We start from the raw sequence: 24,163 nt of genomic DNA on the forward strand, positions 1-24,163 counted from the left end.
TCAATCTACTAATTTACTTTCTTCTATGTGTGAGCGAAGTCCTGCGTGTTCTTTAAAATGAAGCAATAGGAGAAGGTGTTCGGTGTCACACTTTTTGAGTTTATTTTACAGTAAGTGGATAAAGCATACAGAGCTCTGGGTCTAGACCTTTCCGTCCCTGACAAACTATACAGTGTGTCAGTTCAGAAAAATACCACACCCTTGTCCCTGACCCAGTCTTTTTATATAGTAAAAAAAATTAAGCAGTCACTGAGGTGGGATTATCTTCTGATTGGTTGTTAGTCTGACTCCATTCTCTGCCTCCTTCCATTCCCGGATGTTCGACCCCACGTGACCGTGTTTTGCGCGTGAAACGGAGTACCACGTGACCCAATTTTGCCCGCGAAACGGAGGACCACGTGACCTCCCTGCACACCTCCGGCACGTGAAACAGTGCATCACGTGACCTTGTTTTGGAACGGTGCGATGCACCACGTGACCTTATCCTGCACGTGCATGTAACGGAGCATCCCCAAAGGTGGCAGCCAGCCATATACTTATAAGTAAGCCATATATTTACACTATCTAAGCCACTGATCATCTTGTTTGTCTCTATCAAATCCTCTCTTCGCCTTCTTCTTGCCAATGAGAACACGTTCAAGTCTCTCGACCTTCCCTCCAGACCACACAACATGCTGGTAAATATCCTCTGCGCCCTTTCCCATGCTTCCACATCCTTCCAGAAATATGGGCACTAGAACTGCACACAATATTCCAAATATGGCCGCACCAGTGTTTTGGATAGTTGCAGCATGATATTGCGGCTCCAGAATTCAATCCATCTACGAATGAAATCTGTCACACTGTATGCCGCTTTAACAGTACGGTACACCTGGTGGCAACTTTCAGGCATCTATGTACATGGCCTCCAACATCCTTCTGCACATCTACACTACCAAGAATCCTTCCATTTACCCAGTACTCTGCCTTCCTGTTATTCTTTACAAAGTGCATCACCTTACATTTAGCTGCATTGAACTCCATTTGCCACATTCAGCCCAATTCTACAGTTTATCCAAGTCCCCCCGCAACCTGTAACATTCTTCCACACTGTCCACTACTCCACTGACTTTGCTGTGGTCTGCAAATTTACCAATCCATCCACCTATGCCTGCGTCTAAGACTTTTATAAAAATGACAAACAGCAGTAATCCCAAAACAGATCCTTGTGGCACACCACTAATAACCGCACTGGAGGCTGATTATTTTCTATCATCCACCACTCGCTGCCTTCTTTCAGAAAGCCAGTTTCTAATCCAAACTGCTAAATCACACTCAATTCCATGTTGCTGCATTTTCTCTAACAGCCTACCATGTGGAAACTGATCAAAGGCTTTACTGAAGTCCACGTATACCACGTCAACTGCCCTACCCTCATCTATATGCTTGGTCACCATCTCAGAAAACACAATGAGATGTGTGAGACACGACCTGCCCTTGACGAAACCATATTGACGATCTGAAATCATATTGTTGTTTGCCAGATGATTACAAATAGTGTCTCTTATAATCCTTTCCAAAACCTTTCCTACAACAGAAGTAAGGCTCACTGGTATATAATTACCTGGGTCATCTCTACTGGCCTTCTTGATCAAGGGCATAACATTTGCAATCATCCAGTCCTCTGGTACTGAACTTGTAGGCAATGACAGCTCAATATCAAAGCCAAAGTCTTTGCTATCTTCTCCCTAGCTTCCCAGACAATCTATGGATAAATCCCATCTAGCCCAGGGGACTTGTCTACTATCAATCCTTCTAGAATTGATAACACCTGTTCGTAACTAACCTCTATCCTTTCTAGTCTAACATCTTCTATCTCATTATTATCTACAATATTCTAATTTTCCTGAGTGAAAACCGATGAGAAATATTCGTTTAGCACCTCTCCAATTTCCACAGTGTCCACACTCAACTTCCCACTTCTGTCTTTGATTGGCCCGATTCCTATCCTATCCTTTATTTCTCAAATACCTATAGAAAGCTTTAGGGTTCTCCTTTATTCTATTCACTAAAGACTGCTCGTGTCCTCCCTTTGTTCTTCTTAACTCTCTTTAAATCCTTCCTAGCTGATCTGTAAGTCTCCATCGCCTCATCTGTACCATTTGCCTCATCAAAACATAAGCCTCCTACTTCTTCTTAATAAGAGATGCAATTTCTGTGCTAAACCACGGTTCCCTTACCTTATCACTTCCTCCCTGCCTGACAGGGACATACCAATCAAGGACACGCAATATCTGTTCCTTAAACCAGCTCCACATTTCCATTGTCTGCATCCACTGCATTTCGGTACCCCATCCTATGCATCCTAATTCTTGCTGAATCGCGTTATAATTGCCACTGCCCCATCGATAAGTCTTCACCTTGACATATACCTATCCCTTTTCATCGCCAAACTAAACATAACTGAATTATGATCACTCTCTCCAAAGTGCTCACCTACAACTAAATCAAACACCTAGTCCGGTTCATGACGAGCACCAGATCCAATGTGGCCTCCCCTCTTGTCGGCCCTTTGACATACTGTGTCAGGAAACCCTCCTGTACACATTGGACAAAAACTGATCCATCCGACGCACTAGAATTGTAGCATTTCAAGTCAATGTTTGGGAAGTTAAAGTCCCCCATAATGACCACCATGTTACTTTCACTCCTACCCAGAGTAATTTTGCGAATCATCTCTTCCCCCTCCCTGGAACTCTGTGGTGGCCTATAAAAAAATCCAAGCAGTGTGACCTCCCCTCTCCTGTTTCTATCCTAAGCCCACACTACTTCAGTAGACAAGTCCTCATCAAATGTTCTCTCAGCCACCGTTATACTATCCTTGACTAACATGACATGCATGGGCCCATTGCGGTGCTTCAAATTCCATGAGGCAGCCATACTGTCTATGACAGACAGACTCAGTCTGGAACCTCCTCTATCCTTAAGATCTTATGCACTGCCGACGCTCCTCCATTTCCCCTTTGCACGTTCCCTTTTCAACTCACCCCACCCCACCTGCATCACTCCACAATTGGAGCTGTCAAGGGCAGAAGTCTGTGGAATACCCTCCCGAACTTCTCTATCCTCTGTTAAGATGTATTTTAAAATCATTCTCCTTAATCAATGTTTTGATCATCCATGAAGCACCATAGGAGATTTGCCATTGTGAAAGATTCCACACAATGCAAATAGTTGTTGTTATTGCTGTACATTAGGAGAAACAGGAATGATGCATTCAAAATTCTAACAAGAAAGTCACTGATAGGCGCAGCGTGTAGGCCAAATAATAACATCACATTGGGATGGGCAATAAACAAAGAGATAACTAATGCCTGTAAAAATGGCATGTCTATTACCATGGGTGATTTTAATCTACATGTAGATTGGTCAAACCAGCTCAGTCAGGGGTAGCCTTGAGGAGTTCATGAAGTGTATCCATGATAATTTTTTTGAACAGTATGAAATGTAATCGACAAGGAGCAAGCTATCCAAGATCTGGCCCCTGTGCAATGAGACAGGAATAATTAATGACCTCAGAGTTAGGGATCCTCTTGGAAGAAGTGATCACTGTATGGTTGAAGTTAGAATACATATGGAGAGTGTGAAGATAAAATTTAATATCTTGGTCCTGTGCTTGAACAGGGGGAACTAAAATAGAATGAGGGAGAACGTGGATAAAGTAGACTGAAAACAAAGATTTTATGGTGGGACTGTTGATAAGCAGTGAAAGATTTTCAAAGACATTTTAGGAAGTGCTCAGCAAAGGCATATTCCAGTGAAAAGGAAGGACTGTAAGAAAAGGCGGTGGACAAAAGATAGGGAATTCTACACCAGTTAGTTTTTTCTCTGTAGTTAGAAAGATGCTTGGGTCTATTATCAGGGAAGAAATAGCAGGGAATCTCGATAGAAATTGTCACATTGGGCAGACAGAGCATGGATTCATGAAGGGCAGGCCATGCTTGACAAATCGTTTGGAATTCTATGAAGACATTTCAAGCAAGGTGGACAACGGGGACCCAGTGGATGCGGTTTACCTTGATTTCCAAAAGGCATTCAACAAGGTGCCACGCAAGTGGCTGTTGCATTATATAAGGGTGCATGGGATACAGTATTAGCATGGAGAGAAGATTGGTTGACTAACAGGAAGCAAAGAGTGGGGATAAATAAGCCTTATTCTGGCTGGCAATCAGTAACTAGTAGTGTGCCTCTAGGATCAGTGTTGGGACTGCAATTATTTAGAATTGATACAGATGATTTGGAGTTGGGGACCACATGTAGGGTGTCAAAGTTTGCATATGACACTAAGATGAGTAGCAGGACAAAGTGTGCGGAGGACTGGGAAACTTTGCAGAGGAACATAGATACATTGAGTTAGTGGGCAATGGTTTGGCAAGTGGAATATTATGTTCATAAATGTAAAGTCATACTCTTTGGTTGGAGTAACATTAATAAAAAGATTATTACTTGAATTTTTAAAAAAGTTACATTATTTGCTATGCAGAGGCACCTGAACATCCATCTGCAGGAGGGTTGGTCACCAGGTACAACAATCAATTCAGAAGGCAAATGGAATTTTGTCCTTCATTTCTGAAGGGATTGTGTTTAAAAGCAGAGGTTATGTTCTCGCTATAGTGAGTGCTGGTGAGACCACATCTGGAGTACTGCATGCAGTTTTTATCTCCTTACGTGCTCAAGGATGTACTGGAACTAGAGGGGGTGCAGAGGAGATTAACTATGTTGATTCCGGAGGTGAGGGGTTTGGTTTAACAGAGACTGAGTAGATTGGGATTATATTCATTGGAATTCAGAAGAATGGGAAATATATAAAATAATGAATGGAATGGATAAAATAAAAGTAGAGAGGATGTTTCCACTGGCGGATGAAGCCAGGACAAGAGGGCATCAACACAAGATTAGAGGCAGCAAATTTAGGAGTGAATTGAGAAGGAACGTCTTGATATAGATTGGAGTGCATTGCCCAGGGAAGTAGTTGATGCTAGTTAAATGAACGTTTTTAAAGCTAAGTTAGTTTTTTTTAAAAAAAGAAATAATTAATTAAGGAATACGGTGAGAACGTGGGTAAATGGTTCTGCATCCACAAAATGATCAGCCATGGTCTTACCGGACGGCCTTCTCCTTTTCCAAGATCTTTTGTTCTTATGTTATGCATTCCTCCCTCACTCGTGACTTGGAGGTGCTGGTGTTGGATTAGGATGGACAAAATTAAAATTCACAGAACACCAGGTTATAGTCCAACAGGTTTATTTGGAAGCACTACTTTGCTGGTCCTTCATCAGGTGATTGTGTGATTTTTAACTTTGTCCCTCACTCTTGTAACTGAGAAATAGCAACAAAAGCCACGAAGCAGTGCGCAAGCTCCAGCCAACAGTTGGTATTGTGGACAACGAAGAAGGTTATCTCAGAATATAATGGGATATTGATCAGATGGGCCGATGGGCTGAGGACAGGCAGATAGGATTTAATTTAGAAAGATTAGGTTAGGATATCCGGTTAACATCGACAGGTTGGACCGAAGAAGTGATTGATGTCAGCGACGGACCAATGGAAAGGCAGGGGCGGAGCTGGAGGACCTGGCGGGGCAGTTGGTGCTCCAGCCAATCAGTGAATGAGGGCGGGACTAGACTATACCACGTGATCATCCTCGCGGTGGGTTCGGATGTTCGGAATGTGTGTGTGCGGAGAGCTGTCGGTAAGGAAAGAAATAAACAGCAGGAAGCGGGACGGAAATGGTGTTCGTATGGTCTGAGAGGTTTTACAATCATTTGCTGCACATCGGAAAATACAAATTTGAAACTTATAGTCCCGTTTTTGCAGCAAACGGGAAAATTCCTCGTTGAATAATCGGCCCGAGTGAGCGCCGCCATCTTTATTCGGGGCAATGAGTCACTGGACACGTGCGCGGCCGCCAGCTTTGTAGGGGGCAAAGTTCAGAGGGATGTATGTACAGCCTTCCCTGGGAAAAAGAGTCATAGGGCAGGATTTACACAGAGCACATTCAAACACAGAGAAATGGAGTTTTTTTTCTGGATTTGTTTCGTCATTCATTTAAATGATTTAGATGTGAATAGAGGCCGTATAGTTAGTAAGTTTGCAGGTGACCCCAAAATTGGAGGTATTGTGGACAATGAAGGAGGTTATCTCAGAGTACAGTGGGATATTGATCAGATGGGCCAATGGGCTGAGGAGTGGCAAAAAGGATTTAATTTAGGTTGATTAGGTTAGGATATCTGGTTGACATAGGTTGGACCGAAGAAGTCTGTTTCTGTGTTAGACAACTTTGACTGTGGGATCATAAAAGTGAACTCTGCTCTGGTTCACCTCTGGGTTCTCTGATGTCCACTTGTTCATTATCTAGCTTCCTCAGTCTCTCATGGGTATATTTTTGCTCTGTATGGTATTTTACTATTACTTTCACAGCTGCTTTGTAAATGAATTGAAAAATGTAGAGCTGGAAAAAACGGCAGACCAGGCAGCATCCGAGGAGCAGGAGTATCAACGTTTCGGCATAAGCCCTTCTTCAGGAATGCAAATGAATTGTCCACTGCTGCCCGGCTCCTGACCGTATGATGTTCCATTATCAGTTTATCTTTTCCACAATATCTTTGACGGTCAAGAATTCTTTTTTCCAATAAGTGAGTGCATTTTCCTTCAATTTTCTGACAGTCAAATTCTGCACCATTTTCATTCCCTGTAATTCATATTGCACTCCCTGAAACATCAACTGTGTATTTCTCCTTCCACAGAAACCAGTGATCAATGCCAAAGCCTTGTTGCCTGTGGAGAGGGTGATGTTTGACTTCCTTGTACTGCTGCAGTTTGTGTGGTGAAGGTGCTCCCACAGCGTGGTTGGGTAACAGACATTACAGATTATTCACTCAGCGATATTGAAGAGTAGAAGATATCTGTACAAATCATCATGGTTTTAATTTCACAAAAATATTATTGAGAACTTTTGACATAAGGCTACAGATGGAGAATATTGTGTCCAGTGACCAAAACCATTGCCAAATAAGCAGTTTTTCAAGAATGCCTTAAAGGAAGAAAGTAGATCTTAGAGGGTTAGAGTGGGGATTCCAGACCATGTTCCCTTGGAGTCTATAGAAACATTCACACAGGTGAACTCAAAAATAAACACATCATTGAGAGTCTGAACTAAAATGAGTTATTGAGATATGAAAGGGTGTGTGGTGCAGGGAGATAGGAATGATTACAGCCAGGAATTAATTCAAAGGTGCGAAAGTAAATTATTGTCGCTTTTCAATGGGAGTCTTTTGATTGATCAGCAAGTTTTGGTACAAATGAGCACTTCGGCAGTAGAGTTTTCAATATTCTTGAGATTATCGGGAGGGTGAATGTGGGATGCTGGCCAGGAGCGGATTTAGATAATGAAATCTAGAGTTAACAAAAGGAACGAATGAGAGTTTCAGCAAATGAGCTGAGACTGTGGTGAGGTCAGGTGATATCACTGAAGTCGAAATAGTGGTCTTGGAGGGGGGCTGGGCTATCACCCTCACCTCATTCAGCTGTTTGTCAGTTTGTGAATCAAGTCTGTAACAAGCTGAGGAACTGAGTGGCCCAGGCAGAACCCAAACTGGACATCACTGAGCAGTTGCTTGACAGCACTGTTGATGACACCTTCCATCACTTCACTGCTGAGCGAGTGTGGACTGATGGAGGGGAATTGGCTGAGTTGGATCTGCCCTGTGTTTTTTTGTTGGAATATCCCTGAGCAATGTTCCACAAAGTCAGTAGGTGCCAGTGCTGGAGCAGTACTTGCCTTGGTGGGCAGCAGGTTCTGGAGCACAGCCAACAGTATTATTGCCAAAATATTGGCAGGGCCCATACCTTTACACTGCTTATCCATTTCTTGATCTGATTTGAAATGAGTTTTCAACCAAGTCGATTCATATCTGTGATGTGAGGGACCAATGGAGAAGGCTCATCCACTTGGTACTGCTGGCTGAAAATCGCTGCTAATGCTGTCCTCTTATCTGTTGCATGAATGTGTGAGACCCCTCCATCGGTAAGGGTGGGGATATCTGTGATGCTTCCTCCAGTGAGTTGTTTAATTGTCCATCACTATTCTTGACTAGGTGTGGCAGAACTGCAGAACTCCGATCTAATCTGTTGGTTGTGGGATCACTCAGTTCTATTTGGTGTTGCTTGTGCTGTTTGGCATGCAGGTTTGGTAGGTGCACCAGGTTGGCACCTCATTTTTAGGTTTGCCTTGTACTGCTCCTAGCATGCCCTCCTACATTCACCATTGAACCAGGGTTGATTCCCCTGGCTTGATGTTAATGGTTGAGTGGGGGATATCAGGCCATGAGATTTCAGATTGGGCTGGAGTACAGTTCTGTTGCTGTTGGCCCACAGTGAGACAGAGGTTGCAGGGTCAAGAGGGCTGATTGTGTTGTTGTATTTTCCAGTGCATTGGTAGATGTAATGTGGTCCATCCAGTTTCATTCCTTTGTTGAGACTGTGCAGTGATTAATACAATGAGTGATTTGATGGCCCACTGTCGGGTTTCTTTCCCTCAAGGACATTGTCAATGGCAGAAAAACATCCCCAATGGTTCCATGGCAAACAGTAGATTCTTCATTCCAGTTAATTTTTTCTTGACTTCAGAGCCACCCTCTACCGATTTGGGATTCAAACCTGAACTTCAGTTGTATATTTTAATATTCTTGATAAATACAACAGGTTTGTTCACTTATTTTTAGAATCACTATCACAGGTTTTGTTTATTGTTTTGCAAATAAAAACAATGTCCATTATCCTGCCTCCTCCATCCTCCCCTCCAACAACAAGAGTGAGGAGCACATGGAGTTTCTTTGTCAATAACATTGAGACAATCCGATCAGCTGCCTCTGCTTCTTTCCTCCCTCTCCACTCGCTCACCGAGCCATTCTGCCTCACAAGGGTGCTCCTCATGTTAGTCCTAAACTTGCATTTCCTCGAGTCCCTTGTCAAGCCTTATTAGAGGTCATCTTGACCATTTACCCTAGTGTAGCTAAATCATGGACATTCCAAATCTCTGTCTCATCCTCCTGCTTTCACCGTCATTTCCGCCCGCAGACCCCCCCCCCCCCCACCCCTGCAATTCACAGATATTGTTCCATGATCTGTCTGTCTGTCTTTTCTGGTTATGTCCTTCTCTCCCATTCTGCTAAAACCTAATATTTGACCTCACCATCATTGGAAAATCCTGCTCCGTCTCCACTCTCCCTTTCCTTTCTGAATTCATTGTATTTGGTGTCCCTCCAGGATCTATCCTTGGTCCGTCCAGTTTCTCACCTACACACTGCCAGGAGGTAACATCGCCCAAAAGCACCGTGTTAGGTTTCACATGTACACTGACAATGTCCAGCTCTCCCTCCCCATCATCCCTCTCCATTACTCCACTATTACTCAGTTATCAAACTGCTTACCACGCTTCGATTAGCTGCAATTCACTCCAATGAAACACCGCAATTGTTAAACCCATTGCCTTCAGTTGCTATTCCAAATTCATTTCCCTTACTGCTGTGCCCCTCCCTCTCACTGGGACTTGTCTACACTCTTCACAATATTGCTTTCATATCTGACCCCAAGGTGACCTTCTGATCAGACATCTACACAATCACAATCACAAACACCACGAATTCCAATCTCTAAAACGTTGCTTATCTCCTTCTCACTCCATCTCCATTGCTACTGAAACCCTAACCTGTGTCGGTGTTGCCTTTAACTTGACAAATCTGAAACAGAACCCTTGATTCCGCGACTGACCCAGAATCTGGTTCAAGACTCTCCCGTAATGGGACACATCCTCTCCATATTTACCCTGTCAAACCTCGACAGAATCCTGTATGTTTCAAAGAGATCATCTCTCATTCTTCCAAATTCCAGTGAGTAGATTACCAACTTATTCAGCCTTTGCTTACACGATAATCCCTTCAAAACAGGGATCATCTCAATGGATCTTCTCTGAAATGCCTCCAATAAACTGCTCTATTTCATGAACTAAAGTGACCAAGTCTGTTCACGTTACTCCAGATGTGGTCTCACTCGCCATTTGTTTAGTTGCCCTAAGGTATATATTCCAAACTCTTATATTGCAAACTCTTTGAAATAAGGGACAGCATTCCATTCCCCTTCCTGATTCCATGTTGTAACTGTGTGCTCGCTTTCTGTGTTTCCTGCTCATTTTCCCCCAGTCCCTTTGTGGTGCAGCTTTCTACAGTTTATCCCAAGTTATACTCTATTTGCCAACTTGTTGCCCACGTTTCCTGTGAATATCTCTCTGTAAACTGTTTATAACCTTTTGGAACTTTCCTGTTATGCCTTTTCTAGGAGATTTCCCCCCTCATTATTCGAAACATGAAGTGTGAGCACTGGGCAGTGGGAAGCATGCACAGTTGCTATCTTTCAGGGATACTCTGTTTCATGACTGGGAGGAGCTTGCTGCCCCTTGGTCAGAATGGAGACATCTTGCCCATCAAGGTGCATGAGCCTTTCACACCCCATGTCTTATTGTGGAGGCACAGCGGCAGCACGGAAGGAAAGAAAAGGAAGCAAATCCTGCTCTCCACATCTCATTGAATCTTGGGATATTCTGTCCCATGTTCAGTCACATGAAGTCCCAAGGTGGAAACTCATAGAAACCCACACAGATTTGCCCTTGAAGTGCCTGCTGACCTCCACCAGGGGTAATGTGTACAGTCCTCCTGGGCCGGGAGGAGGGGATTGTATGAGTTTCAAACTTGAACTGAGAGTGACGGATTTTATAAACTTGTATTACAGGCAGATATTCAGATGGAAATCTCAGTAATTGTAACACCAAACTCTGACAGAATTACTCAATACATCAGGCCCTGGATATTCATATTGTGTGAGAGTATTGTGTTCCAGATCAATACCATTTGCTGCATAAAAGTTCTCCTTTGAATCAAACCATCCTATCAAGAGATCTTCCCAAATCTTCAACATGTGTCCTGTAATCCTTGTATAATGAGCTGACGGGTGTAAGGTTTATTATTATAATATGTAACTTTTGTTAACTGCTCTGTCACAGCTCCCCACAATTTCCTTTGCTACAAGGAGAATACTCTCAGTTTTTCCAAACCCCTGATTCCCCAATGTCTGTTTGCTCTCTATAAGGTACACATCAGGATTGTGTTGGAACATTCTCCACTTGCCTGCATCAGTGCACCCCCCCTCACCCAACAATATGAAAGAAAGTGAACATCCTCCAGGGTAAAGCACTGTACCTGAGTGGTTTCCCATCCACCACCTTCAGCATTCCCTCTCCCCACCCCCGAGGGACAGTGGCATCACTGTGTGAAAGATCAAGTTAGCATTGTCCTCCCAGACCATAGGACTGCTCTCTATTAGAGAGAGATGTCTGGTGGTGGTTAACCTGAAGGTTACCACAGTGCAGGCAAGGGGAGAGGTTGAAAAGGACAGTCTATTAATTGTGGATGGTTATTCTTGATGTGTATTAGCAACACACATGTCACATGAGTAATTAATGTTAAAAAAGCCAGACAAATTCTGCAACTAAAATCCCCCATTCCTTGAACCATCCTGGTAAATCTCCTGTGCCCCCTCTCAGGGACCCTGCCATCCTTCCCAATGTGTGGGCGATCTCTGGTTTGCACAGACCCAGCTGCTCTGTGTTCCTGTGGGTGATGTCATCATAGAGCAACAGTTGCACTAAACCTCACTGTCTGGAAGTGAGTGAGAGACAGAAATCCCAATGGCATTTCAGATATATTTAGGAACACACTTGCAATGCCAAGGCTGACAGGTCTATGGGCTCAGTGCTGGAAAATGGGATTAAAATAGTTAGCTGGGAGATTTCTTTACAGCAAAAACCTGATGGACCACAACACCTTTTTCTGTCATGTCGACCACAGATGCATAATATACGAATATGACAAGCCACAATAGAAACCAGGTCAGAGAAGGTGATATTAGAATAGATGATACGGAATTGATTAATATTTTTTGCAGGAAAATGTGGCAGAGGTTAAGCGGGACATTGTGGAGCTCAGGGTTCAGGAATCTGAAATAAAAGTGGGTTATCCTGAAGGTTGGAATTAAAGAAAGGCACAACACAGAGATTTGTGAGGGTGGACAAGATTAGAGATAGGGAGGGTGTTGAGACTGCAGGAGATTAGAGATTGGAAGATGTTGCAGAGATTGAGATGTTTTTGATACCAGAGATAGTGATAGTTCTGAGGCTAGAGAGGAATCATAGAGATAAGGATGGGTTGTTCGCTTTCCCAACCCGACCCCTTTACTGATAATGATTGTTTCTCTGTCCTCATCTGCCATTGCCTCCATAGGCCTGCAGCAATGAGAGAACACAGATTGTATGTTCCTGTTAAGGCCAAGGCTGGGAGGTGTCGAGAATGCTGCATGAGCTGAGAAATTGAAGCTCTGATCAAGAAAATGAAGAAAGGATATGGCAGGTACAGACCATGGGGTTTGAGTGAGTCCCTAGAGGACTATAAGGGCAGTAGGAGTATACTCGCGGGAAACCAGGAGGCAGAAAAGAGGACATGAGATAGCTTTGGGAAATAGGTTTAAGGAAAAACCAAAGAGAATCTACAAATAGACTAAAGAGAAAAGAATAACGAGGCAGAGAATAGCGAGCCTCAAAGATCAACAAGACTGTCTATGGAACAGCAGGAGGAGGGAAAGATTCTGTAATTATTTCATGCCAGTTTTTACTGAAAGGGGATATAAAAGTTAGAGATGTTGGAGAAATAAATAGTGATAACTTGGCAAGTGTATATATTACAGTGGAGGAGGTGCTGGATGTCTTAAAATGCATAAAGGTGGATAAATCCCTGGAATTTAATCAGGTGTATCCCAGAACTTTGTGGTTAACTAAGGAAGCTTTTGCTGGGCCCTCGCTGCAATATTTGTATCATCGATCGCCACAGGTGAGGTGCTGGAAGATGGGTGCCATTATTTGAGAAAGGTGGTAAGGAAAAGCCAGGGAACTATAGACCGGTGAGCCTGAAGTCAGTGGCAGAGAAGTTGTTGGAAGGGATTCTCAGGGACAGGATTTACATGTCATTGGAAAAGCAAAAAATGATTAGGGAGAGTCAGCATGGCTTTGTGCATTGAAATCAGTAACTTGGACTTGAGAAAGACACAAGGTTTCACATAACACACTGGTTAGCGGGTTCAAAACCATAGAATTCTGGCGGAACTAGCTGTTTGAATACGGAATTGGCTGGAAGGTCAAACAGTCATAGATGGACAGCACAGAAACAGAGACCCGTCAGTCCAACCAGTACATGCTGATCAGATATCCCAATGCAATCTAGTCCCCCCTGTCAGCACCCGGCCCATATCCTTCCGATTCATATACACATGAAAATGCCTTTTAAATGTTGCAATCGTAATGGCCTCCACCACTTCCTCTGACAGCTCATTCCATGCACGTACCACCCTCTGTGTGAAAACGTTGCCTCTCCAGTCTCTCTAAAGTCTTTCCCCTCGTACCATAAACCTATGCCCTCTCGTGCTGGGATCCCCCACGCCAGGGAAAAGACTTTGTCTATTTATCCTATCCATGCACCTCATGTTTTTATATACATCAATAAGATCACCTCTCGGCCTCCGCTGCAGGGAAAACTGCCCCAATCTATTCAACCTCTATTTAACCCCCAGCCTAGCTCAAATCCTCCAACCCTGGCAACATTCTTGTAAATCTTTCCTGAATCCTTTCAAGTTTCACAAAATCCTTCCAATAGGAGGGAGACCATATTTGTACGCAATGTTCCAAAAGTGGCCGAACCAATATCCTGTACAGCCACAACATGACCTCACAACTCCTGTACTCAATACTTTGTCTGATAAAGGAAAGCATACCAAATGCCGCCTTCACTATCCTATCTACCTGCACTCGAAGGTCTCTTTATTCAGTAACACTCCTCAGGACCTTACCATTAAGTGTATACGTCTTGCTAAGTGCTTTCCCAAAATGCCACTCCTCAGCCCATTCACCCATCTGATCAAGATCCCATTGTACTCTGAGGTAACCTTTTTCACTGTCCACGACACCTCCAGTTTTGGTGTCATCTCACTAACTAAATCTCCTATGTTCACATCCAAGTCATTGATATAAATGACGAAAGGTAGTGGATCCAGCACTGAACCTTGTAACACTCCACTAGTCACAGGCCTCCAGTTTGAAAAGCGACCCTCCAACACCACCCTCTGTCTTCTGCCTTTGAGCCAGTTCTGTATCCAAATGGTTAGTTCTCCCTGTATTCCATGAGCTCTAACCTTGCTGAGCAGTCAGTGTCATAGCGGAGGGTACTTTTGGAACTGGAAGCCTGTGATGAGCAATATGCTGTCAGGCTGGGTGCTGGGTCCACTGCTTTTTGCCATTGATATAAATGATTTCTATGTGAATATAGGAGCTATGGTTAGTAGGTTTACAATAGACACCAAAATTGGAGGTGTGATGGATAGCAAAGTTACCTGAGAGTACAATGAGACTCCGATCAAATGGGCTGAGGAGTGGCAGATGCAGTTTAATTTAGATAAATGTGAGGTTCTGCATTTTGGAAAAGCAAATCAGGGCAGGACTTCTACACTTAATGGGAAGGCCCTGGGGAGTGTTGCTGAACAAAGAGATCTTGGAGTGCAGGTTCATAATTCCTTGAAAGTGGAATCATAGATAGGCAGGGTAGTGAAGAAAGTGTTTGGTGTACTTGCCTTTATTGGCCTGTGCATTGAGTACAGGAGTTGTGACGTCATTCTGCGGCTGTACGGGACATTCATGCAGCCACTTCTGGAATTCTGCTTTCAGTCCTGGTCTCCCCGCTATTGGAATGATATTGTGAAACTTCAAAGGATTCCGAAAAGATGCAAAGATGTTGCCAGGGTTGAGGGATTGAGCTATAGGGAGAGGCTGAATAGACTGAGGCTGTTCTCACTGGAGAATCGGATGCTGAGAGGTGACCATAGAGGTTGATAAAATCGTGAGGGACATGGATAGGATCAACAGCCAGGGTCTTATTCCTGTTTAGCTGAGTCCAAAACTAGAAAGCACAGGCATGAGGGAAAAGATTGAAAAGGGATATTAGGGGCAAAGTTTCAAGCTGAACGTAGCACGTGTATGGAATGAGCTGCCAGAGAAAGTGTGGAGGCTGGTACAGTTACAACATTTAAAAGCCATCTCATTGGATATGTGATTGGGAAAGGTTTAGAAGGTTATGGGCCAAGGGCTGGCATATGGGACGAGATTAATTCAGGATATCTGGTCGGCATGGACAAGTTGGACTGAAGGGTCTGTTTCTGTGCTGTACATCTCTATGGCACTAATAAATTAAAATTAAGATAGGTTTCTCTTTTATGGAGAGTTAGCAGAAGGTCAGACAATTCTCCTTGGAGCTGAGAAGGTTAAGCAGTGATTTCGAACAGGAGTTGTTTTGTTTCCAGGGTATTTCATTTACAGAGGGACAGTGAGAAATTTTTAACGTCACAATTTTTAGTAACTATTTTCAGGTAACTGGCAAATAATACAAAGAAAAATGTGAAGATTATTTTACTCAATAAGTTCTGAGCATCTGGAACAGTTTGACCGACAGCTGGATGCAGATTCAGTAGTTATTGTCAAAACAAATTTGATATTTAACATTTTTGAGGAAGGATTTGGAGGGCTATGTCCAAATGGGAGGTGAGTTGTGATAGACTGGCACCATCTCCAGAGGGAGAGAGTACAGTCCCAATGGGCTGAATAGCCTCCAGCCCCTGTCCTCTGTGATACTGACCCACTCACTGTGAATGATGAAGCTCATCACAGGGCAGAGCCCTAGAGATATACAGCATGAAAATAAACCCTTTGGTTAAACTGGTCCATGCTGACCAGATATCCCAACCTAATCTAGTCCCATTTGCCAACACTTGGCACATATCACTCTACACCCTTCCTATTCATATAACCATCCAGATGCCAAATGGTTTAATTGTACTAACATCCTCCACTTCCTGACAGAAGATTCCATACACGCACCAACCTCAGTGGGGAAAAATATTGTCCCTCAGATCCATTTTAAATTATTCCCCTCTCATCTTAAACCTATGCCCTCTCATTCTGGACTCCCCGACCCCAGGGAAATGACCTTGTCTATTTATCCTACCCAGGCCCCTCATGGTTTTATAAACCTCTATGAGGTCACCCCTCAGCCTCTGATGCACCTGGGAGGATCCCACCACTCAGGTCACAATGGGGCTTGGCTGATTGACACAGCTTCAGACCAGTAGGAGAGTTGGCATGATCCTCCAGCCAATGGGAGTGAATGAGGGGTGGGTCCAGCAGGCCAACACATGACCATCAGCTTTGCAGGCGCAGTGTCACTGTGAGGGGGGACTGAATGTGAAGGAGTGGGAGACACAGCAGATACTGGGAGAGAGATGGAGTTAGTGTGGACTGGGAAGGTTGATAAACACTGTTTCAGTCTGCTGGACCTGAATTAGATACTCCGGGTAAATTAGAACCAGAAGAACTTCGGATGCTGTAAATCACACACAACAACCAGAAGGTACTGGAAAAGCTCAGCAGATCTGGCAGCATCTGTGAAAAGAAATCAGTTCGCATTTTCAATCCAGTGACACTTCCTCAGGAACTGATGTTACTAAAAAAAAGTCTCGTTTTTATGCAGAAGGTAGGGGTTAAGGAGTAAATGATAGGGGGGGGGGATAGAGTCCAAAGAGAGAGATAGGAGCAGTTGGACAAAGGAGTGAATAACGATCGGACACGGGGAGGGTGAATAGCTGTTTATGGGGACTGTTAGTGACTAACCATAGGTAATGTGTAATGGCAGGCTACGTAATAACAAGGCCTGGTATGTGGGGTAGGGGGGAAAGACACGAGGACGTGGGAAAGTTCAGGACCTAAAATTATTGAATTTGATGTTGAAGCCAGAGGGTTGCAGGGTTCCAGAGTGGGAGATGAGGTGTTGTTCTTCCGGTTTGTGTTAAAGTGTGGTGCTGGAAAGGCACAGCAGGTCAGGCAGCATTCAAGGAGCAGGAGAATTGACGTATTGGGAATGTCAGCACTTCATCAGAAATGTGGGTGCTGGAATACGGCTGAGAGATAAATAGGGAGGGGTGTTTGGGGTTGGGGGAAGGGAGCTAGGTTGGCAATAGGTGGTTGTAGATGGAGGGTAGTGGTGAGAGGGTGGAATGGATAATTGGGAAGGAAGATGGGCAGGTGGGACTGTTCAAGAGGCCAGTGCCGAGTTGGAGGGTTGATTCTGAGATAAGTTGGGGGGTGGGAAATGAGGAAACCTTGATGCCGTGTGGTTCAAAGTTCCCAAGGTGGAAGATGAGGTGTTCTTCCTCCAGGTGTTGGGTGGCTCGGATTTGGGATGGGGGGTTGTATGTCCTTTGCAGCGTGGTGGCGGATGGGGTGGGGGGTAGCTGAAGTGGTTGGCCACAGGGTGGTGGGGTTGGTTGTTGCATGTGTCCCAGAAATGTTCCCTGAAATATTCCACAATTTGGTGTCCTGAGAACAAGGGACACAATAGGTGAGGTGTTTAGTTGGGCAGGGAAATCTCTGCTGGATGTAGGAGGATCCAGTGGTGCCTTGGATGGAGGTGAGGGGAAGGTGTGGGCACAGGTTTTCCACCTCTTGCAGTGGCAAGCGAAGGTGCCTGGAGTGGAGGGTGGGTTGGTGGGGACTGTGGATCTAACGTGGAAGTCACTGAAGGTATGGTCTCTGTGGAATGCTGAAAGGGGTGGGGAGGGAAATATATCTCAGGTGGTTGGATCTGATGGTGGAAAGAGCAGAGGATGACGCGTTGTATCTGGGTGGAAGGTGAGGATGGTGGGATTCCATCTTTGTTGCATTTGGAGGGGTGGGGTTCAAGGGCAGTGGTGTGGGAAGTGGAGGAGATACACTGGAGGGCATTGTTGACCACATGTGAGGGGAAATTGCAGTCTTTGAAATAGGAAGCCATTTGGTATGTTCTGAAGTGTTCTTCCAGTTTGCATCAAACTTCACTGGAGCACTGCAGTAAGCATGAGACAGAGATGTTGGACAGGGAACAGTCTTGTGTGTTAAAGAGCAGGCAACTGGAAGCTCAGGGTCTTTTTTGCAGGCACAATGTAGATCATCAGCCGCCATTTCCACCACCGTCACTGAGATGCTGGAAGGTTCCTGTCTCCTCCATTAACAGCTTTCCACCTTCCGACTCCTTTGTCTTTCCAAATGTTCCTGTGTCTCTTTGGGCTCTGTCCCCACCTATTATTTACTCTTTAACCCTTATCTCCTGTAGCCCAAAGATCTGTAGGTTAGGTGAATTGGCCCAGCTAAGTTTCCCGTAGTGTTCAGGGATGTGCATTAGTCCGGGGAAATAGAGAGTAATAGAGTAGGAGAATGGGTCTGGGTGGGATAAACTTCGGAGGGTGGGTGTGGAATTGTTGGGCCAAAGGGCCTGTTTCCTGAAGGGATTCTAATTTTCCCAGCGGTCATCGGTTCTGAGGAAGGGTCACTGGACCCATGATGACCCATGGTGTGTGCAGGGGGCGGAAAGGGGAAAGGGGAGAGTGGCAGCAGAAACCGGATGGAATGTATCAGTGTAGACTGGGAGGGTTTAGTTACACTCTGGGCAGGTCGTTAGTCTGAATTAGAAACTCTTGGTCCCACGTTTGCAGCAAAGGGGAAGATGGCTTGGGCCTCAGGCAGTGAGAGGTCCTGGGTTATAGCCACCATCGTTATTTGGGGCAAGGTACAGCAAGGAGCATGCACGTGTCCTCTTCCTGGGTGGGGGCGGGGTGATTTGAAGAGGAGCATTTACACATCAAACACAAACCAAGAGAAGTGTTTACCTTCACTTGCACTGACTGTGAGCTTTGTTTTGTGAATTCATTTTATAGGATATTAATTGAGAATAATTGAGACAAGAATCTCAATAAATACGTTCCTACAGTCAGCAGAGTCATCAGGATCTGAATATCATTGGCATTTAACTGTGGAACGAGAAAGGTTTGTCTGTTCTGTCTGTGGGAAAATATCTTCAATATTTTTGTCAAGCCTAAAGCAGAAAGATGTTCAAGTTCATAGTTGAATCACCCTTGGGGTATGTGTTCAATCCTTGGCCCTGTAGCTGTGGAAGGAGGTATTGGCCTGAGAGAGCACAGATTTATCCAAATTACACCTCGTCTTCTTGCAGGAACTGTCAGATTTAGTCTCAATCAACCACTTTATAATGTTAATCTGTAAACTCCCTACTTCCAATTCTCTGCAAATTTCTCGTGGACTCGAATTCCAGCACCATTTCAGGTGGGACGTTCCAGATTTTTGACAACTGTCTGTTCATTCAGAAACTGCTGAAGTCCATGTTGACTCTGGAGTTACAAAGGGCTGAATTGAAAGATGCAATGCTGGTCCTGAGCTCCCATTGAGATGCATTGGAACAGTACAGGAGGCTGAGGGCCGTGTAGGTGTGAGCACACAATGAAAATGACAGGGCTGCCCTGTGAGGGCTGCTTGGCTCAATGAGTGTGTTCTGGAGTTGGGTGTAAACAGAGTGAGGTGAGACAGGGAGAAGGTGAAGCTGAAACTCAGTTTTAGTTCAGGCCTTTCAGAAATTCAGTCGCAATGGGAATAGCCAATTTGTCAGTGATACCTGCAGAGTATTTAAGTTTTTAAAGTATGACATATCAGCTTAAGTAAAGATTTTTTTTGTTATTATAATGGACATGTTTGAAGTGAAGGAAGGTTACTCACTCATTTAAATTCTCTTCATGGGAGTAACTAGATGAATGTAGAGAGACGTTGTGACAGGAGCCCTCAGACCCGTGGTGTGCTCCTCTTGCACAATGTGGGAAATAAGGGCCGCTTCCAGTGTCCCTGACGGCTATTTGTGCAGCAAGGGTTCCCATCTGCAGCTACTGGGAAACTGCTTTTCAGAGCTGGAGCTGAGAGTGGACTCACTGTGGAGCATCTACGATACTGAGAATGTTATGGACAGCACGTTTAGTGAGTTAGTCACACTGCAGGTGAGGGTTACACAGGCAGAAAGGGAATGGGTGAACATCAGATCTAGTAAAAGGCTCAGGAAGTGAGTACTGGAGTTCCCCGTTGTTATCCCCTTCTCATACAGATACTGTCTACCACTTGGGATTCTGTAAGGGCGGGAATGGGTGGGGTAGCTTCTCGGAAAATCAGCATCAGCCAGGTTCATGACACCACAGAGAGCTCTGCTGATCAGAACAAGAGGAATGAGAGTGGCAGTGCTATAGTGACAGGGGATTCAATAATCAGGGGTACAGCCAGGCACTTCTGTGCCCACAGACATGAATCCAGGATGGGATGTAATCTCCCTGGTGCCAAGATCCATGATATCATGGAGTGGCTGCAGGACATTCTGGAGCTGGAGGGTAAACAGCCCGTGGTGGTGCAACACACAGATACCAAGGACATCGCTAAACAGAGGGATGAGGGCCTGAAAGCTGGATATAGGGAGAGCAGAGATGCATTAAAATGTAGCTCCTGAAATGTAATAATGTCAGACTTACTCCCAGTGCCATGTGCTAATGAGAGCAGGAATGAGAAGGTAGATCAGCTGGATGTGTGGCTGGGGAAATGGTGTACCAGAGAAGGGTTATGATTCTTCAGGCACTGGGACTGTTTCTGGGTGGGACCTATACCAGCCTGACCGGTTACCCCGGGCAGAGCTGATACAAATCTGGTGGGGTCTTTTGCCAGTTCTGTTGGTGAGTTTGTAACTAGTCTGGCAGGGGTATGGGAACGAAAGTGTAGGCTTAGAGGGTCAGATTCAGGACAGGGAATGGGATGTAGAATATTAGTGATGTAGTTAGTGGCTCAGAAAGCCAAAGGAAAGGAGGATTAAACGAAGATTGAGTCCCTCTTCAGCCATCAGTCCTGACAGCCCAGGAATGAGAGTCAACAAAATACGGAGCTGTGTACATGTCTATGACTCTGTGCTTCAGCAAAATGGTGGAAATCTGCAATAAAAACAAAAAGTGCTGGAGATCCTCAGCAAGTCTGTCAGTATCTGAAATAGTGACAGATGCAGGAAACATTGCAGCCTTGAAGAAGTGTTCAGATGATCACACCAGGCACTACAATATCGATTACACGCTGAGTGCCAGAACGTGGGACTAGCATAAATAGGTGCTTGATGATCAGCATGAATACGATGGGGCTGGAAAGTTGACGTTGTGGGTCAGGGCTATTTATCAAGACTGACAAAGGGTCCCGACCCAAAACATCAACCTTCCTGCTCCTCTGATGCTGCCTGACCTGCTGCACCTCCCCAGGTCCACATTGTACAGACTCTGACTTCCAGCATCTGCAGTCCTTAACTATCTTCACATCCCAGGACTCATCTGGTGATCCTCCTTTACACTCTGTCAATAACCAGGAGAGCCTTCCTTGGAAAAGGGGAACAAAGGTATATATAAAGTACTCCAGGTGTGGTCTCACCAAGGCCCTTCCAGAAAGGGATCCCTGTCCCCATCTTCTCCATAATGGTCATCAAGCGCACATGCCTGGTGTGATCATCTCAACACTTCTTCAAGGCTGCAATGTTTCCTGCATCTGTCACCATTTCAGATGCTGCCAGACCTGCTGAGGATCTCCAGCACTTTCTGTTTTCTCTGTTATAGAGTATTGAAAGGGGGGATTTGCAGTTGAGAAATTCAATTTGAACTTCATGTTACTGGATCCGTGCCGATGTGAATATCATTGACCTTTTCATCTGGATGGAAAGGTGTGCATTCTGTCCGTGGGCGAATATTTCAAATGTCAGTGTGATTGGGGAAAAAAGTACTGAGACAGCGAAGTCCATGTTAGCGTGGGGACTGTGGAGAGAGATTTCATTGGTTTTTGAAAGTCTAAACAATCATGGCACATCTCCCTAGAACAGGTAAGGCACAGATTGGTTTTGTATGAGGACAATTAACCATGAAACCAGAAAGACAAAAGGATTCCTGCATCATGGAAAAAGCTATGAAAATGGGATTGTTGTAATGGAGTGAGTTATCGATCATTGATTGTAATCCATTGGCGTTGTCACATCGGTTCCATGTGATGAGTGCAGTGTAGGTTTGTTATTCAACTGGAAAGGTGAAGAAGACATTTACAAGGACGATGCCAGGTCTCAGGGGTCTGAGGTACAGGGAGAGGTTGGACAAGTGAGGACTTTTTTGTTTAGAGCAGAGGAAACCGAGGGGGAATATTTTATAGAAGTGTATAAGACCATGAGAGGCATGGGTAAGGTGAATGCACTCGGTCTTTTTCACAGGGACTCAAGGATTGGAGGGCATCCGGTTTAAGTTAGAGGAGAAAGAATACATGGGAAACTGAGGGGCAACTGTTCTACACAAAGGTGGTATGTATATGGAATGAGCTGCAGTGGAAGTGGTTGAGGTGGGTATATTAACAACAAGTAAAAGACATTTGGACAAATACATGGATAGGAAAGTTTCAGAAGCAGATGGGCCAAGTGCAGGGAAATGGGGTTCGCGTGGATGGACATTCTGATTGGCTTGGGCCAAAGGGCCTGTCTCTGCTGTAGGATTCTATAACTCTAAGTGCATTTGTTATTTCTCCCCCTAACTCTGTTGGTATCCTGGGATGTATTCCATCAGGGCAAGGAGACTTGTTTACCTTTAGCTCCATTAGCTTCCCCAGCTCTAACTCTTTTGTGATAATGGTTGTTTCTTGGTCTTCACCTTCCTCAGTCTCCTTCTCAATTACTGGCATGTTCTTCGTATCCTCCACTGTGAAGACTGACTGCTGTGTACTCATATTCCTGAACCCTGCTGGATAGGAAGAACTCGGCACAGAACTCTGAGAGGTCTTCTTTGAGTCTTTATTGATGAGACACGGCAGCTCCCTGGATAGTGTACATACAAGACGCCTTCAGGCAGCATCAGGTAACTCCCCGCTATTAATCAGTTGGTGGTTGGTGGATGGGGGGGGGGGGGGTGTCAACGTGTCACTATGCCCAGATGGGACCAAGTTCCATTCGCAACTTGTCATAACACTGGGAATTGACCAACGGGAAACAAGGAAGAATCTGACCCATTCTCCCAGACTGAAGGTTCCTCTTCTGTCCAGGATCTGCCACCTCCCTTTCTGTTTCCTTTTGTTTCATTCTGCTGTTACATTATTGACTTGCAGCAACTGGAGGGAAAGCAAGTGAACCCAGAAAGGGTGCAGAGTCTAACCAGGGACGGGAAGTGATGGCATGGATCTGTTTATCAGTAACTTCATGAGAATGGGGAGGGTGTACATTAGGGGGTAGTAGAGTCAGAATGGTGGGAGAGACTAAGTGGGCTGGAGGGTTACAGCTTTGGGGGAAGAAAGGGGAAAAAGATATTCCAGAGAAACTAGAATTGTCTGCTCTGAATTTCTAACCTTTACATATTCCTTTATACAGGGTGCTAGATGGTGAAGATTTGCAGACTGAAATCTCAAACTCATGTGCAGATTGTGATTAAGTGAACCAGCATTTGAAGAACCAAAGATGGAGAATCACTCTGCCAAAATCCTGTAACACTCTCCCTCCCAGCATTGTCGGTCTATCTGCGCCAAATGGACTGTGAATGGTTCAAGACAGCAGCTCACGACCATCTTCTCAAGGGTAACGAGAGATGGGGAATAAATGCTGGCTGAGCCAGTGATGCCCATATCCTGGAAACGGTTTCTATCTCTCGTTGCTGAAACCCAATTGATGTTACTGCAGGATGATGAGGGACGCTGAGTGCATCCTCCAGGAGGCAGCACCATCACATTACCCCTGCCTACACCCACACAGTAACACCGCAACGTCACTGGAACAAAAGGCAGTGAAGCCAAAGGAGGACTTAGATACAGTTCTTCAAGGTAAAGTCATGAAAGGGGATTGGAACAGAGCAGGAACAGGAGACTGAGCTGGATGGTCAGCTGTTTCCCATTGAATGGTGGAGCAGGATTGAAAGGCTGAATGGTCTCCTCCTGCTGCTATCTCCCAGGTATGTATATAGTCATGGAGCCCGGATAGGAAGAAGGGGGCAGGGATTCTCCAGGAGATTGCACTTCCACAACAGTTTTCAGTGAGGGATGGTTTGATGGATTTTATTTAACATTTATCTTTAA

The 24,163-nt window shown here is 44.8% G+C and overlaps 1 long non-coding RNA gene across 1 annotated transcript; it reads left to right on the forward strand.

Annotated features, from left to right (window-relative positions):
• The first annotated feature begins 5,689 nt into the window (after nt 1–5,689).
• On the forward strand, nt 5,690–24,163 carry LOC140475961 (uncharacterized). Its single transcript, XR_011960377.1, has 3 exons — nt 5,690–5,731; nt 22,765–22,959; nt 23,466–24,163. It is a non-coding gene; the product is annotated as an uncharacterized lncRNA (long non-coding RNA).

The sequence above is a fragment of the Chiloscyllium punctatum genome, chromosome 4 (genome assembly GCF_047496795.1).
Source record: "Chiloscyllium punctatum isolate Juve2018m chromosome 4, sChiPun1.3, whole genome shotgun sequence".
NCBI classification, from domain to species: domain Eukaryota; kingdom Metazoa; phylum Chordata; class Chondrichthyes; order Orectolobiformes; family Hemiscylliidae; genus Chiloscyllium; species Chiloscyllium punctatum.